General features: G+C 38.6%; 1 protein-coding gene across 1 annotated transcript in view; it reads right to left on the bottom strand.

Moving 5' to 3' along the window:
* GRM3 (glutamate metabotropic receptor 3) overlaps positions 1-13,638 on the bottom strand; it is a 251,401-nt gene that overhangs the window by 87,645 nt on the left and 150,118 nt on the right.

Raw genomic sequence — 13,638 nt, forward strand, 5'->3', positions numbered from 1 at the left:
CTTTTATTTTGTATTGGGGTATGGCTGATTACCAGTGTTGTGGTAGTTTCAGGTAAACAGTGAAGGGACTCAGCCACACATAATACATGTATCCATTCTTCCCCAAATCCCGCTTCCATCCAGCCTGGCACATAACATTGAGCAGAGTTCCATATGCTATACATAGGTCCTTGTTGGTTGTCCATTTTAAATATAGCAGTGTGTACATGTCTATCCCAGACTTTCTAACTATCCCTTCCCCCCGGCAACCACAATTTCATTTCTTTAAGTCTGTCGCTTTCTGTTTTGTAAGTAAGTCCACTTGTATCTTTTCTTTCTAAAGTCCACATATAAGGGCTATGACATACCCATTTTAAACATGACCTTCATGCCTTCTGTGGTGACACAATGCCAGACATTTTATTCAACAGAGGACAAAAGGGCAGATGTAGGTCTAGAGTCCAGTAGAAGTAAGTGTCCTACTAAAGTGATTGCCCGTGATGAGGATTCTTTTCAGAAAGTTCGTGGTTATTATCTTCTGAGGCTGTGCTGATGGGGACAACAATAGCTGGTTTTTACGGGAACCTGTGCTTAGCTATAATAAGTCCAGATGGTAAAGAGGCATCAAATTCTTACTTCCCAAGAAAAGTGCTATCTACAAAGCTGAACTGTGTGCATTTGAAAAAGAAGCCATTGGTGCTGTCCCGGGAACGAGGAGACTTGATAATAACCTCCAAGGGTTTGCCTTTGCATTTGGTGTTGTTTCCATATCACTTTGGGGCTGTTTTCTAAGAATAAGCTACACCTTTAATTGTTTTATCACACATGCAGTGCTGAATGCTTTGTTTCATTCTTTTAATTAAGTGATTATATGCAAGCCCACAAGACTACTGTACTTTAAGCCATCTGCTACCTTATAACGCATGTTATTACATAAAGCCAGTTCTCAAAGTTGTTATGGGATGAGACCACAGTGACCTTTCTATTGAGAATGATCAAGCTGTACTATTAGCTGTTCAGAAACCTCAGATTGGCTTGGATTTTAAAATGAAACTGGAGGTGGTGTGTAGTTGAGAAACTGCCTGAGGAATTCAAGCTGTTCCCATCACATGAGTTATCTGCCCATACAGGATGCCAGTCATATTGTTATTGCAGAAAGGATTAGTCATTTTTGTTGTTGTTTGTTTGTTTTACCTGCAGCACATCTGGGAATGTTTTGCATGAAATGAGTTGACTGCAGCCCATGTTTGAGGGTCAGAGATTAATCTGGATTTAGGAAGTCATATAACAGAGCATAGCAAATGCCAATTTTCTCAGTTTAATCTGCAAAAGTCACTGATTTTTACATGCCGTGAGCACAAAAAACACTCTAGTCCAAGATTTGTATCGCCATTCCCATTAATGGTATGACTGAGTCCTGATGATTTTGTAGGGATGTTCCAGAAAAGGACTCTTTAATCATGGTGGAAACCTTCATAAATGGCTTAGAGTAACTCTGACTGCTGTCTCTCTCTCTCCTGAAATCTTTGCATTCAACACCTGTGGTTTGTAACCCGTATTGTCAGACATTTTCATTTTCTTCCTTTGTGACTAAGTAATTCATGAATAGCAAGGTTAGCCATTTTGGCATTCTCATCCCTTATTACTGAGGCTGAAGTGCTATGTAGACCATGTAGGGTCCCTTGAATCACATTTTCCTGGGAGACTGGCATCATCAGACATGTCAGGTTTCTCATCGTGAAACCCACATTTGACAAGGGTCTGTCTTGCTCCCTTTCTAACAAGGCACTGTCTCAGGAATGACTTGTTTCCAACTAGTCTTAGCAGATACTTAGAAGGGAAACAAGATGACATGTTGCCTACTGTATCAGCCTGTATCTGCTCTTTACTCCTTTTCCCCTCATGAATTAATTTTTAAGAGAAATCATGGGATTGAATGAGTCTGAGTTGCAGTCCGTAACAATAAGATCAGAAAGTCTATGGCATATCTTGTCTGGTGTGTGTTAGTGTTTGCCAGTGACACCTGCAAAAAGATGACTTCAAGGATGACTTGACAGCAAAAGACCTGTTAAAAACACATCCTTTTGTGCCTTGGATATTGATTTTTTACAGTGCCTCTTGAGGATTTAACAAAGCCACAAGTTGAACAAATCCATACTTTTCTGTGGCCCCTGAAGTCACTTGTATAACATAATGTGATAAATTTAGTCCTATTGATTAAAAAAGACACTCCTATCCTTTTCTACTGTTAACTGAAGTCCGAAACTGTTGAGGATGTGTAGGAAGAGCTAAGGACTGTAGCTTAATTTTTAAAAAGTGATTTTTATTTATTTCTGAGATCCTTTGCAATAGTTTAGGACAGAGGGCTATATACCATATTATTTGTAGTAAATAAAACTATGCTATTCATGGGTTTCTGTTAAACGTTCATTACTTCAACAGAGCTGTCAGGCATATAAGCAAGTAGGGTAACCATTCAGTGCATAGGATTGGCATCAAATAGGCCAGCAGTGGAATACCAGCCCATTCTCTCACTAGCTGCTTGAGTTTAGTTTTGTAAGTTATTGGTTTAGTTAAGTTATTTTAATTCCTTAAGCTTCAGTCTCTTCTTTTGTAAAAAGGGAATAAGTAGTCTCTGGCTTGTGAAGTTATTTAAGGATGAAGTGCTAATACTTGTGAAGCACTTAACTCACCAGCTGGCACTTAGTAAATGTTCAAAAAATGAAAGAGGTGGTGGGAATGGCTGATCCAGCAGTCATTCATTCAGCAAACTTCAATCGACATTGATGTTACAAGACACTATGCTCAAATTTATATTGTCCTAAGATGAGCAATGTACCCCGACTGTCTTCCAGGAAGGTGTAGTCTTGTGGGAGACAAAGAAGCATACTAAGGATAAAATTTGGAGATGCATGTACATATACCAAAACACAGGTGAAGGAGCAGGTTCAAGTGAGTCATGGTGGGTTCCCGTGTAGAGGTAACACTTAGACTTGATCCTGAAGACCGAGTGAATGTTTACCAAGCAGAGGAGGGGAAAGGAAGTTTTCAGGCAGAAAGATGAGCACAAAGGCAGAGATGGGCAAATTCACTTCTGCCTTATGAGTAGCAGATTATTCAGTGTTATCAGGGTACCCAGTGCCCTCTAGGGATTAGTAGGATGAGGAAGAATTAAAGGATTGTGCCTGGACTGCTAAGTATTTCACATGCTATGATAAAGATTTTGATTTTTATTCTTTAAGAGATAAAAAGACATTACAAAGTTTAAATAAAGGAATGACATGACAAAAGTTATGTTCTAAGCAGGCCACAGTGGATGACATCCAGCTTGAAAAGAAAAAGTCAGGGAAGGGTAATCAGATGGACAACATACTCATTCTGACTCAGGCTGTGAGGTGTTGAAGGCCAGGGACCTTGTAATCCTAATAGCAGTTAATAAGTTAATAGTAGAAAGGTCAAGATTGGAAGTTAAAAAATAAAACCCGAGTTCATTAAAACCATTTATTCGGTTGGTAGTAATTACTTAAGTACTCATGTCTTAATTTGTTCTCCTGTTTGTGTCATTACGGGTCACCTTGAAATCTTCTTGAAAAGAAGCAGGTCATAAATAATGTTCATCACTGGAGACTATAAAAAGGCTAAAGAACTTTTAAATTCCTGGAAGCATCTCAGAAAAAGGGCATAAGCAGTTTCTTGCAGGTAGAAATAAAAGCAGAGATTCAGTTAAGTGAACTCTGATAGCAGCTGAAGTTCACTGGATGACACCAGCTTACATTTATTGTCACATTTCTTAAATCTTGTATAAATGATATTCCTTAAAACTACTGTGTCAATATAGGTAATGTATGCTTAATGCACATATGTCCTTTTTGCTTTGATGGAAGGTTACTTTTTGGAGAAAAATCCTGAACAAATTATAGATTATGTGTTCCATCACATCTGTTTTCCACACTGGGAGAGCTTAATTGCCTGGTTTGTATTCTCTGAGGCCTCATTGTGAACCTAATGGCAGCCACCCAAAGTGGAGACACAGTGCCTGGTAGGGACCTGCTAGTCCCTGGGATGCACGCCCTGCCAATTTGACCCTAATAAGTGACGGCAAATGTCTCAATATGCTTTGCCATTCTGACCACTTGGCAAGTAAACCTGGTCTATTTTTGGCATATAATTTTTGAAGATGTTGTCCCTATTGTATTTTCTTGTGTTTTACAGTTCCCTCTATGGGAATGTAAAATCAAGGAGCTGGCAGGAATCAAGACTTTGTCACTAGTAACAGAGGGATTTCCATAATATACCAGGTGGTGATGTCAAAAATAGGGACGCCACAATTTCAGTGTTCCAAGTCCCACTGCTATACGGCCTGGAGTAGCAGTGTTTGCTTAGAGTTTAACTGCAGGTGTTTTGGGAACATTTTTCTTGAATTTTCAGAGTCCACTATTGCGAAAATACTCTGTAAGTTTTCAACTGCGTTTTTCAGAGAACTGTAAAAGTGCTTCTATTCTGCATTAAATCAATAGACTTGCATTATTATAAACTGCTACGCATTGGCTGTTTCCATATTGACATCCTGAGCCTTGTATATATTGAGCTATTAAGAAGGCACATATTTGATAGTGATTTGGAAAGAGAACTTTGTGTTGTTAAATTTTAACTGAAAGTTTCAACAGTCCTACATTGATGAGCTGACCTGTTAATCTATAATTGTACTATATTATGAAACACTTTCTGATCTTTCAGGAATGCCCATACCCCTTGGTTTTCATTTCACGACCTCCATCCTAGACGTGTGAACAGCACAGAAGCTGGTTCTCAGTCATGGGCCGTTCTATTGCCCTGCGGCCAGTGGTGCTGATGGTAATCTCTTGTTTTTCATGAGTAGTTTCCAAATAGACACATGACAGAAGGGGAATTAATTAAGGAATAAATTAACTCCAAAGCAAAGGAAAAGAAATAGTGCATCTTAGATAATTACCTCTGGCGAGAAATTTCTACAGTGAAACAATGTTAACAAAAGCATTTTTGAATTGCTCTTGCTGTTGCCTCCCTCCCTGAGATAAAGTCCTTAAATAACACAGCCCTGTTTTGATGGGGGGGAGTGTGGGGTGGGATTTGTGAGATTGCTTTAGCATGAAAAGTCTGGGAAGGAAATAAATAAACAGATTCTATCTGAGATAGTTCTTGAGTTTTTCTGACGCTTAGGCTGTGAGAGGGGGTGATCAGGATAGCAGTGTGGGAGGCGAGCTATCTAGATTTTAATGTTGATTCCACTGCTTGTAAAGTGGTAGAAACTTAAACTTGGTACTTGACCTTCATGAACCTCAATTCCTCTTGGAACTATTCCTCTTGCACTAGAGATGTTGAAAGTTTTTTTTTTTTTTTTTAAGCCAACAGATAATATATACTAAAATCAAAAATGTTTAATTCTCATTATGTGTGAAACTCTATTTTTTTTAACCTAGTTTTCATGTATTTTCTCATTTAATTCATGCAATAACCCAGTAAAAGAAGTCCTATTAATATCTTAGTCTTAGAAATGAGGAAAGAGTCAAGGATTAAATAAATTCTAGTTAGTCTGCACCCAGAGTTTTAATTACCGAGCTGAAATTTTTAGGAAGGCATGCTAAAAGTGTATAGCTGTATCTTTGCTGTGATTGTTGTGTTTGCAATTTTAAGCTCATTAAATGCAACTATCATTTTTGCTTTTCTAGTGATAGAGACACTAAAGGTGGATTTGTGAATGGATTTCTAATGCTGTCACTCTGCTTGTCTTAAGGATAGGATGATGTTTCCTTCTGTTTCGTGTTGGCTCCTAGCACAGAATCTGGCATAGTCAACACTGTATTCTTTATGTGGAAAGCCTGAAGAGAGCTTGATGAGAATAAGTATGAGGCACCAACCTAATCTGGAATGGCCCCGGGTGCCCACCTGTGTTGAGTGTTGGATAGTAGTCTCTGGGAATAGTCAGTCTAAGGACAAATGGAGTGGAACCCTTAGAGCTACTCTCAAATCAAGGCATCTTTTGTGGCATGCAGTGAAGGTGGGGAGGGTGTGGTGGGGGGGTTTGTCCCACAAGCTCACTTTGCTACATCATCTGTCTTTTGTATCATATGCAGTTTTCCATTGTATAAAAATGCTTATTTTTCATTTATGATCATCCAGACTGACCTAGAATAAGTAGGTCATGGTTGTGATCTGCAACCCAGGATTCATTCAGGGATTTCCAGCCTTCTGGACAGGCAGCAGGTTATCAGTCTGTTAATTCTTTCAATTCATTCAAAAAGCATTTACTCTCAACTTGGTGGAGGTATTGTTTTAGGTACCCTCAATATAAAGATAAAAGATGTGGTTCCCAAACTCAAGTAGCTTATTGTTAGGTAGGAAAATAGATATGCAAAGGAATAATTATAGTTAATAAGCTAGTAATGGAGGTGTGTACTTAAGTAGTGGGAGCTTGGGAAACATTTCTCAAAAGAGATAGGGTATGAGGCTTCCCTGGTAGTACAGTGGTTAAGACTCTGCACTTTCACTGTAGGAGGCATGAGTTCTATTCCTGATCAGGGAACTAAGATTCCATATGCTGTGTGGCATGGCCAAAAAGTTAAAAACAAATAAAAGGGATTTTTTTTTTTTTTTTTTTAAAGGACAGTGTCTGAGCTGAGAACAGAAAGAGAGAAGGATTTGGCTTGGCCAAATGGCTAAGGGACAGTGCATTCCAGATAGAAGAAACACTTTGTTCTCCTTTTTAGGCAAGAATGAGCAGATAGTATACATCATTATACTATGAGAAAGCAGCTTTCCAGGGACACTTCCAAGGCAAGCTTTCTGTTCACACAGATCTAAGAGTCTTTTTCCTCTTTACCTCCATTCCCTTCTGCTCATTCCATTGTTCTCTCTGGTCTCCTAGTACTTACAGGGTCAACTGATTCTCAGTTCTTGTACGTGTTTTATGTATGGATTTGATATTTGCTTATAGATGCCTCAAGGGCTCATAAAATGTCTACTATTTATAAATATTTTTATTGAAGTACAGTTGATTTACAGTGTTTCAGGTATACAGCAAAATGATACTCTTTTTCAGAGTCTTTTCCCATGTGGGTTGTCATAAGATATTAATACAGTTCCCTATGCCATATAGTAGCTCCTCATTGTTTATCTATTTTATATGTAGTAGTGTGTCTCTGTTAATCCCAAGCTCCTAATATATCCTCACTCTCCTTTCCCCTTTGGTAACTCTGAACTTGTTTTCTATTTCTATGAGCCTGTTTCTGTTTTGTAATAAGATTTATGCATTTTATTTTGCATGTTCTCTGCTTCCCCTTACCTAGTCTACACAGTAGTGTTCTTGCTGAACCTAAAATACATATGCTTAATAAATGCTTATTTTCTAATGAAAGGGAAATTATATGTGTCCTAGTTGTAACTAGCACATAATTGAGAAGCTTGATTTACCAAACTCACACAAATACTACCATAATCAAGTGAAGTAACAATTGATTAGACTTCTTCAAATTACTCCCAATGGAAAAGAGTCTATATTTTGTTTCATGTTTTAGATACTTTCGTTATAATCACTCATCTTAATAGAGTATTTTGCTTTAGCACCGTATAATTATAAAATTAAGAAATGCCCTTAAATGCAACACAATTCAGATACTAATATGTTGCTTTGTCTCCTCAATTACATATAGGTCAGTTTTTGTTTGAATAACTCCAGTGATGAAGGACTTACAGCCTCCTCATTCAGGACTATCATTTCATTTCTAATAAGTCTTCCTTATGCTGGCTCTAGATACACCCTGCTCTAAGTCAGTGCTGGTCCGTGGGGGAGGGGGAGAACTTTGTCATTTGACAGTGTATGGAAACATTTGGGTGCACCACCACTTAAGGTCCTGTTGGCATGCAGTCTAGTGAGGAGGGGCCAGGGGCGCTGCTAACCAACCTGTAGTGCACAGGGCAGCTCCACACAGCAGAAGTATCCAGCCCAATAGTGACAACGCTGAGAAACTCTGCTCTACACTGTCTAACACCATACACACAAATAAACTCAAAATGGATTAAAGATCTAAACATAAGACCAGAAACTATAAAACTCTTAGAGGAGAACATAGGCAAGACATAAATCACAGCAGGATCCTCTATGACCCACCTCCCAGAATATTGGAAATAAAAGCAAAAATAAACAAATGGGATCTAATTAAAATTAAAAGCTTCTGCACAACAAAAGAAACTATAAGCAAGGTGAAAGGACAGCCTTCAGAATGGGAGAAAATAATAGCAAATGAAGCAACTGACAAACAACTAATCTCAAAAATATACAAGCAACTCCTGCAGCTCAATTCCAGAAAAATAAATGACCCAATCAAAAAATGGGCCAAAGAACTAAATAGACATTTCTCAAAGAAGACATACAGATGGCTAACAAACACATGAAAAGATGCTCAACATCACTCATTATCAGAGAAATGCAAATCAAAACCACAATGAGGTACCACTTCACGCCAGTCAGAATGGCTGCTATCCAAAAGTCTACAAGCAATAAATGCTGGAGAGGGTGTGGAGAGAAGGGAACCCTCTTACACTGTTGGTGGGAATGCACACTAGTACAGCCACGATGGAGAACAGTGTGGAGATTCCGTAAAAAACTGGAAATAGAACTGCCTTATGATCCAGCAATCCCACTGCTGGGCATACACACCGAGGAAACCAGAATTGAAAGAGACACGAAGCAACCTAGATGTCCATCAGCAGATGAATGGATAAGAAAGCTGTGGTATATATACACAATGGAGTATTACTCAGCCATTAAAAAGAATACATTTGAATCAGTTCTAATGAAGTGGATGAAACTGGAGCTGATTATACAGAGTGAAGTAAGCCAGAAAGAAAAACACCAATACAGTATACTAACGCATATATATGGAATTTAGAAAGATGGTAATGATAACCCTGTATGCGAGACAGCAAAAGAGACACAGATGTATAGAACAGTCTTTTGGACTCTGTGGGAGAGGGAGGAGGGGGATGATTTGGGAGAATGGCATTGAAACATGTATAATATCATATAAGAAACAAATCGCCAGTCCAGGTTTGATGCAGGATACAGGATGCTTGGGGCTGGTGCACTGAGATGACCCAGAGGGATGGTATGGGGAGGGAGGTGGGGGGTGAGGCTCAGGATTGGGAACACGTGTACACCCGTGGCGGATTCATGTTGATGTATGGCAAAACCAATACAATATTGTAAAGTAATTAGCCTCCAATTAAAATAAATAAATTTAAATTAAAAAAATTATTTATTTATCCACAGAAAAAAAGCATTATTTTTCCATTCTGGAGTCTATCTGATCCTTGGACACAGCTAACCCTATGAGGCCTTTTGTAACATCTAGTCCTTCAACTGTTTTTCTGATGTTCCTATGATAACAGGAATTCATGTGTGAGTCTTCCCCACAGCATTTGAATTAAAGGAGGAATGAATCATTGAGGGAAGACGATACTTAATACAGATTGACCGGAGTGCTGGTCCACTTTCTCACTGTGCAATTGGGTGGAGGAGGAAGAATAGACTGCTTAGTGTCTTTATAGGCTATTCTTCATACCCTATCTAGATAAAATCTGGGAAACTTATTGCAAGGGATTTAGTTTGAGCTACTCTTCTCAGGGACTTGATGTGAGCAATGCATGACATGTCCAAATCCATGTCATGGTAAACGATATAATGACTACCTCCCAGGGTCAGGGAGTTCTTGGGATGTGACTAGTGCTAAAAATTCTGAAAAAAGAGTTTACTGTGCCAGGCACGGAAAAGAGGCATTAGGATCCTTTCAAGGCTCTCTTCTGCCCTTTGTATGAGCTATGTAACCCAAATATCCATTTATTGCTGAGGCTACTTTAACACTCAGGGATGCAATAATAACTGGGTCAACTTATGCCTGTTCTGTTGCAGCTGACCTTGCTCTGGCTAAGGCAAGAAAGACCAAGGAAATAGACATTTCCTGAAAGGAATATTTTGGAACAATTCATGAGACTTTTTTTTTGACTGAACAACTTAGGAGCTCTAGCTACAGTCTGTTTGAAAAAAGCACACGTGTAAACACTGCTTTGGAATAGTACCATGTAGACAACTGCCTTGCTAAAGGCAACCAACCTGCTTTTCTACTTGAATAAACAGTGTTTTCCCCCAAGTGGGTGGGTTGCAGGCTTATAGAGGAGAGTGGAATACAATCTTTAAAATACTTTGAAAAGAGGCTTATTCACCAGAGTGGATGGTGAATGGACTCCATGAATATTTGCTAATAAAGAAGGATTTTGATTCTAGCTTTCATTGATTACCAAATTAAAAAATCAATTCTGTTGCTTTAGACAATGGACCACCAAAAAGTGGTTTGTCTATTAAGAGTGTCAAGAAAATATTCTGTTTTTTTGTCAATGGTGATACAGATTAACTCAGCAAATCATTAAGAATTTCTCCTTCCACGTGGTTTTTGCTGTCTGCAGGCTGCCTGTTGTATGAACTAATACAGTGGAGGGTGTCTCCTCTGCTGATTCTAGAGGAATTCTTCTTTAGTAGGAAGATAATGAGAGGAGAGGAAACTGGAGAGAAAAGTCCCTTCTGAAGCCATCCCAAGAGTAAAGCTATTCCGGCCAAATGGGGAGATGATAATGTCTAAACTGACCCAACCACAAAAGAGAAGATGCACAAATTTTATCATTCTTGATAAGTCTGGCTCTCAGGAATGATTTTGTGACTAAAAACTCTGTGCTGTGGTTTGATACTGGATGCAACAATTAAATGAGTGGAATCTTTGTAATTGTGTGGTGAATTTATCTTAGTGTGTGTATGTGTATATATATATATATATATATATTTTTTTTTTTTCCCCCCTACAGTTTAACCCTCTTTTCTCCCCCTAGCTCAGTTCAAGCTCAGACGTTTTCCAGTAATTATTCAAGAAGTTAAAAGCAGTTGAAAATGGATGGCAGAGGTGACCACAGGGCATGCATCTTTGTGGCTACCAGCTGCACGCTGTCACCACAGTTACCAGACACCAGGGCAGAGGATCAGAATCCATCCTGAACAAAAGTGAGGGTGAGGGGCACCCAGAAAATGCCTCTCTTCTAAAACACTTCTCTCATTAATGTAGGTGCAAGAGTGTCTCAAAGTCCCCATCAGGAATTTATTGCTTTGGATTGCTATTGACTATTTCTTTAAAAGAATTCTTATTTAAAGACAGATAGGATTAACAAGGGTAACACACCTGAATTCTTACCTATGTAAGAGCCCCTAAGACTGCTTTTCATTCATGATGCTTAGCTGAAAGGCTAAGGCTAAGGCTAAGGCTTTATGGCAAAGGATTCCTTGGAAGGTGGCCTGGAGATCAGAGTGTAGACAGATGGCCCCACCTCCCCACTTCCTTTGGCTGAGGGAACCAGTGGGGGCCTAATCAGAGCCTGAGCACCTGGGGACCGGGAAGGGGGCAGTGAAGCCCTCTCTCTCCTTTCTTCTCCGGCTCACCCTCTTACTGCTGGCAAGGTCTTTGTCCTCTTGCTCGCAGACTCCTACCATGTCTTTCTGATTGACTTCCTCAGATCCAGTGTTTCATGCAGACTGTGGCCCAATTAGCTTTTCTCTAGTGCAGCTTTCATTCTCTCAGTCACCTTTAAAACTTTCCCAAAGGTCATTTCTTACCATGTAAGCCCCTTGAATGTATTCAGAAGTGTAGTCACTATTATTTCATAATAGTACTGTATCCATAGCCAGAATTTAGGTTCCTCGAGGTCAAGGCTGAGTTCTGTGACTTGAGTGGTCTCTCTAACCCCTCTGATGTTGCAGGATGCACCCAGGGAGCTTCGTACAGATTACCTGACTGACGAGGCACATGAGGGACCAGCAACAATTTCTCGGAACTTCTTGGAGCTGGTGTTAGAGGTGGCTCTTCCACCGATTTTCCCCAAGATTTTAGGTTCATAATAGTTACTGCTTATTGAATCTGTTAGTTTTTTTTTTTGGTAACGCATTTCCCATGGCTTCTCTCAATTTATCCTCTCAATAACTTTTTAAAGTGGATAGTATTTTCCTTATTTTATAAATAAGCTTGTAAATTGGGGCTTCCCTGAAGGCTCTGATGATAAAAAAAAATCTGCCTGCATTGCAGGAGACCTATGTTTGATTCTGGGTCGGGAATATCCCCCTGGAGGAGGAAATGGCAATCCCATGGACAGAGGAGCCTGGTGAGTTACAGTCTACAGTCGAAAAGAGTCTGAAGTGACTGAGCGATTAACACTCACTCACTTTTAGTAAATTGTGGAGCTGGAGTTCAAATTCCATTTGGTGCTGCCTAAATCTATGTCCTTTTCAATATAATATGAGTTTTAGTTTCCTTATGTATAATGTGGAGACAAAAACCATATCAGTATTTGTGATTTTATAGAGATATAGACCAGATAAGTGAACTAATAAGCCAGGTCCTTCGATGATTAAGTGGTTTTTCCCCTTGTGAACAACTGCAGGGTTTTAATAACCTACATTTTAAAAAGATAATCTGACCCCTTTTGAGAAGTTTATAGGTAATAAAAAAGTAAAAGTAGATTAAAATTTTATTTGTCTAGCACAGTTTGTTAATTACTTTGGGTAAATATGTATTTACACATCTGCTGTGGAGTGCTATTACTGTATTGGGAGAAACTAAGGTCAGAAAAACATATTTGTAATTCATTTCTAGTGGTAATATTGAGTACAATATAAATATTTATAAAATGTTTGGCACTTATCTGATGAAATTATTATTGAAGTATGACAAATATAGACTTGAGTTTTCTCTTCTCAAATAGCAAATTCCATCTTTTGTTATCCAAGTGTAAAAATAGAGGCAAAATTAACATGATATGCTTTGAGATGTGCAGTATTTTCTATCCATCTAATGAAGTCAAAGGATATTTATGAAAAATCAATTATCCTAATTACTCATAATATGAGTGTGTGCTTATAGAAGGAAAAAAATTTGCACTAGCTGCTTAGAGCAGCACAGAACTCTATGTAGAATTTTATAGGCCTTGAGTCTCTGATATGGAAATAAGATTATTCCAATGTGAGTGGAGCCAACTTAAGTGGTTGGTGACATGTACAGACAACATGGGTGTAATGTGACTTCTTTTAGTGTGTGGAGCTTTGATGACAGTCATTTGGTAGGAAGCAAAGTATGTGATTCATATCTTATGGACTTGTATTACTGCCACATTTACCGGGAAAAATATTGAACTTCATATAGCATAAAAATCACATAGAAGAGTTGAAAGAGCCCAAAAGTACAAGAGATCAGTCTAAGTTCTAGTTCATGTGCTACCTACCAATGGAAATATTCATGAAACCAGTATTTCTAGGGCATGGGAAAATGAGAATTTTGAGCTGGATGATTTCTTTGCTCTTTTCCATCTCTAATTTTGTGACCTGTGAGCATTGTAAGAGTTTGACTAATATGTTCCTTCTTTCCCTAACAAAATTATGAGAACCAATTATCAGTTTTTTTATCTAGTTATGTGCTAAACTGTTCCCTCTATTTTTTTTTTGTAGTAATTATCTAGCATCTCTGCATACATTTGCAGGTTTATACCATGAGAATTTTTTATAATTTATCTCTGAATAAAGCAATGCTTGGGAAA

Source organism: Bos taurus, chromosome 4, assembly GCF_002263795.3.
Source record: "Bos taurus isolate L1 Dominette 01449 registration number 42190680 breed Hereford chromosome 4, ARS-UCD2.0, whole genome shotgun sequence".
NCBI classification, from domain to species: Eukaryota; Metazoa; Chordata; class Mammalia; order Artiodactyla; family Bovidae; genus Bos; species Bos taurus.